Source organism: Xyrauchen texanus, chromosome 10 (genome assembly GCF_025860055.1).
Source record: "Xyrauchen texanus isolate HMW12.3.18 chromosome 10, RBS_HiC_50CHRs, whole genome shotgun sequence".
NCBI lineage: Eukaryota > Metazoa > Chordata > Actinopteri > Cypriniformes > Catostomidae > Xyrauchen > Xyrauchen texanus.
Window position 1 is genome coordinate 41958361 of NC_068285.1, and position 5195 is coordinate 41963555.

The 5195-nt window shown below is 45.7% G+C and overlaps 1 protein-coding gene across 1 annotated transcript in view; it reads right to left on the bottom strand.

The window, feature by feature from the left end:
- The window catches only part of LOC127650070 (syntaxin-12-like), a 232927-nt gene that overhangs the window by 108564 nt on the left and 119168 nt on the right, over nt 1-5195 (bottom strand). The window lies entirely within an intron of this gene.

A 5195-nucleotide genomic window follows, 5' to 3' on the forward strand; every position in this document is an offset into this window, starting at 1 on the left:
TGCAGAAGTGAACACTGGATTGTGGGCACATTTTCTACACATAGGGCTGGTCGGTGTGACAGAGCGGGCAGAGAATGGTAGCGCTGACGCATTTGTGAGCGCCTTCATTGACTCTGGCGCTTCGAGCGGTTCAGTAACAGCTTTATGAGGCGTGCTCTGATAGGGAGCACGGGATGTGCTATGCTTGTGTGTAGAGGCGAACACTGGGTTGTGGGCACTTTTTCTACACATAAGACATGTTTGCTCTTTACAAGATTTATTTGGGTCGCCGTGAAAGCGGCGTTTGAGTGCTGAGCAAGCGGGCAGTGTCACCGGCTTGTTGGCTGCTAAATTCACCACTGTAGTAGCCTGAGAGAAGGGGACTGACAGGGGCAAAGCTTTGGCGGTGGTCGGCTGCGGGACTGAGCCGTCGTTTGTTCAACAAAGTTAGGAAGACTTCGGTTGCTCTGGTTTCAGCGTTACCTTAAATCGAGGCCCGCGGGCGGCGGTCTGCGGCGGCTGTCTGAGCGCTGATCGAGCGGCCGCCCTGTCGACGCTGAGAAGTCTGAGTTTGTTGAACTGGGCACTGTGAAGAGGCTCGTGCAGGAGGCTGATCACGTGAGCGGCCTGCAGAGGAGCTAGCGCGACGCGGCAGGAAGAGGTTCATGGCTTGGGTGGCTTTCTGGACTTCTGAGAAGCGGTCAACAATGCCACTCACCGCGGAGCCGAAGAGACCGGTCGGAGAGAGCGGTGCGTTGAGGAACGTGGAGCGCTCTGCTTCTCCCATGTCGGCTAGTGTTAGCCATAAGTGTCTCTCGGTCACAGTCAGCGAGGCCATGCACTTCCCTAGAGCTTGGGCTGCAGCTTTGGTAGCGCTGAAGGGCGAGGTCTGTCGCGCCAGTAGATCAGTAACAGCCTCTGGGTGCCTGCCTTTCTCATCCCACTCCTGAAGAAGGTCTGCTTGTAGGATCTGTAAAACGGCCATTGAGTGCAGAGCAGTTGCGGCTTGGCCGGCGGCGGAATAGGCGCGGCCAACATAGGCGGAAGTCGCTCTGTAGGCCTTAGACGGGAGCACAGGCTTGGAACGCCATCTCGCGGAGGGCGGAAAAAGGTGTGCTGCTACCGAGTTCTCGACCGGGGGGATGGAGGAGTAGCCTCTCTCAGTGGCGCCGTCCACCGACGCGAGAGAGGTGGAGACGTGGGAACGGGTCCTGGCTGAAAAAGGAGCGTTCCACGACTTTGCAAGCTCCGTATGTAATTCCGGCAGGAAGGGAGCGGCCTGGGCCGCGGGTGTAGAGCGGCGATGGCTTTGAAGAAAGCAGCCGTCGAGTCTGTTGGGTGCCTGCTCAGGGGGCGGTGACCACTCGAGCCTGAGGCGGTCGACAGCCTGTGTGAGGAGGCGTGTTAACTCCCCTTCGACTCCGGCGCGGGTCCTGCTGGATTCCTGGGCCGAGGAGGAGGCTTGGGAGCCTGACCACTCCTCGCTGTCCGAAGCCATGATGGAACAGCGGCCCTTATCCTCCGCCTCGTCATCCGAGATGGCAGCAGTCGCGGCCGCTCGGCGGCAACTGCGGCGTCCGGGGCGGGGAGGGTGAAGCGATGCTTTCGAGGAGAGGCTCGGCGAGGCAGTCGCTTCAACCACAGTTTCCGGCAGCCTTTGTGAGCGGCGCTTCTTCCTGCGCGGCTGCAGGTAAGGCGGCGTGGCGGTTTCTGCTTTGAGCGCTCGAGTCGAGCCCGCAGGGTCGACATCGGTAGCTCCTCGCAGAAATCGCATCCGCCCTCAGTGAGGGCGAGCTCTGCGTGCCCCAGTCCCAGGCAGAGAGCGCCAGATGATGTGGCGGTCTCCTGTGCTGAGAAGGGCGCGACATGAGGCGCAAGTGGAGCGAGGCATCTTGAAAAAGACGCTCGTACTCTTTTGTGAATAGTTCGTGAGAACTAGCTTGCTGAATAAAAGGATACGTCGTCGGATGGCGTAGCTTCGCAGGATGGCTGAAGGTGGCTGAGGCGGCCGGCTTCTTCTAGCGCTGTCCACGCTTGCTTGATGCCCCTCGAACGGCGACGCGGCTTCCAGGTCAGCGATGCGAAGAGCTCGCTGAAGAGATGAAAATCAGGGTTCCAGCCTACGAACTACGCTTATATGCACTCTAGTCACGCCCATTTTGGCGGGCTTTGATGCAGTGAGCGCCGGACGCCTCTCATTGGATCGCGAGTTCAGCCCAAGCTCGTCTATAGGCTGCAGCAGTTGCCACAGAGCAACCTATGAGCTCGCTAGCTAGCCCGCTCAAGGTCTGCAGCTGCCGCACTGCGCTGACAATGGATACAAAAATTAAGGATAATTTTTTGGCTTCAATATCTCAGAAAAGATGAATCTTTCCCGTAGCGTAAGCTAGCTTACGCAATACGAGAGAACCTCTCGTAAGAGAACATAACAACCATTTAATAGGAAGATATATGGGAAATTAATATAATTTTAAAATTGTTATATATTTATGTTAACAGAAATAAAATCATCAATATATGTTAACAAATATGTTTGCTATATATCAATCACAGTCCATGTAGTGGCTAATTTATTGACTGAATGTCTACCCTGTTATTGTCCACCCTGACGCTGACCCTTTAACTTGATGGACATCTGATTTTTTTGTAATTTAGCTTGACCAGTATGACTGATACAACCTTGAACATATCCCATTAATGATGAAACATGATGATACTTGTAAAAGTATGTTTTATTTTTGAAGTTTTAAAGCCATGCTAGATTTGGCTACCACCAAATTGTAGGACTGAACTGGACACAAGCTGAAAAGTGAGATGAAAGTGTCATAGAATTGACACAAAATGATGTGGTTACTTCAGAAAATTTCCTTTTTAATTCACAATATGATTTTGGAAACTATTTGCCGTACATTTTAAAAATATCCCCCAAAAAACAACAGCATGCATCTCAGTCTTTAAAACAGCCCAACTGGTCATGAAAACCAAACTGAATCTCACAGTGAAATCTAAAACAGTAGGTTGACATTTCTATAGCTAAACTCGATGTGTGCTTACTGAAATTCGAAACACTGCTGCCAGTAGCCAAAGCGGTAAGTGTTATTGGGTGTATGGGCACATGTGAGCTCCATGTTCAGGGTGTAATGTCCACAGAAGGGTGCCAAAAGCCAGATATGAAGCGAGTTGTTTTCAGCTGTACATACAGCCCCCAACCCAAAACCCAAACCTAAACATAACCATCAGTGGAATACAAATGTTATGTTAAAGGAAAAAACCTCTGAATCATGTTCATTGCTGATTTTGCAAATGTGATAATTTCCTGACTTCAGTGCAGGATCTGAACCTGGGTCTCCCATGTTGCCAAAGCAAAGCACTTCCAGTCGCACCACAAGAGGAGGTAGACACACTGGAGCCGATGCAAAAATTTGAGTTGCCGCTTGTCAGTGATTTGGCATAATGTGAACTATCCTAGGGTACTGGAACTCTTGAAAACAACATGTCGACTTGAGATCACGTTGCGAAAACTGCGAACCTGACAATGCTGTGTCTGGTTCATGTGCAGCTCTCTGCATATGTGTCAAGCACAAGTAAGTGTGTGAACAAGCTTCTCTTATAAACGTGGCAAAGAGCAGATGGCAAAATTGAATGTCAATAAGGACTGAAATTTGGATCTGTTTCTCATTCAAAGCAATTTTATCGCTTCAGAAAACACTCGAGTCATGTGGAGACTTGCTGAAAGTTTTGGACCCTGATGATTTATATTGTTTGGACAAAAACGCCACCACAAACATACTTAAAAAAAATCTTTGTTTGATTTTTAGAAGAAAGAAAGGCATATAATTTTAAGATGGCACGAGGGTTATTAAATGATGAGAGAGTTTTTGCTTGAACAATTCCTCTAAGTTTCGGTCTGTACCTCACACTAAGCTATCAGATTGTTTCAGAAGACTTTAGAATATAAAGTCATGTGGACAGCTTTTATGATACTTTTATGGTGGTAAATGGGCACCAGTCCACATTCACTTTCATTACACGGAAAAGAGCAGCCAGGACTTTCTTTAAAAATGTGACCTTTTGTGTTCTTAGTGTATCTACGGAATTTTTGTTACAGTGAATTCATAAAACAACAGAGAACAACTCAAACCAAACTGTTTATGCATTCACAGATTATGTCATATGTTTTTACACACATTTCTTATGAAAACTGTTATATTGTATGCACAAGAGCCCAGATCAATAATGTTTTGTTGTTGTTTTTTTTAAGGGGGCACAGAGACAGAGAGGCATGATTGTCTGATTCATTCTTATAATAGCGTACAGTATTTGCATGGATGATAATTTGCATGGACTGTGTTTGAGGAGGAGTTGTTTGTGAATGTACAACCTTTCTTGTGTCAACAATTATGTCAACCTTCCATGCAGTTTTTATTTTAATTAGCCTATTATTTATTCACATAATGTAATGGTCTAAAAACAACCAAACGTTGATTTATTTCTCACAGAATTGCAAAATGTGATCACTTAAAAAACAAACAAACAAAAAAAAACTTGCAAAATCTATTTTTAGATTGTAACACAAAAACCTCCCTGCAACGTTCTAGGAAGGTTAGTTTATTGTTATAAAAATAAAACCTAAAAATACCATTAGAGAATGTTCTGTTTATTTTAGGCTGTCTCACAAAAATCTTCCTGCTACGTTTAGTGAACCTTAGTTGATGGTTATAAAAAATAGAACCTATAGAGAACATTTCTAGAGTGCTAGGAATTAACCCCACCCCGCCTTACAATTTTAGATTTGTTTAATTTCAGTGTAATTATTATTATTAATTTACTCTCTTTTACTTTCTATTTCTATTGAATTGCTTTGGTACATGTTTAAAAAAAAATACGAGATCAGTGTCATTATACTTCCATATTTACATCATTTTGCATATCTTGTCATTTAAATGTTTTTTTTTTTTTATAAATAATAATAAAAAATAAAAAAAAAAAATATATATATATATAGATATATATATCTATATATATATTATTTGATTAAAAACACGTTCAGTGTGTTTATAGCATCGCTTGATTTTGTCAATGCAGTGTCTGAAACTAAATATGTGAGTGTATGTGTGTGTGTGTGTGTGTGTGTTCTGCAATCTCTGAACGACCCCGGAAACGCGCCGCTCCTGTCGACGGCGCGCTGCAGCTTCCAGGAAGCGGAACGAATGAAG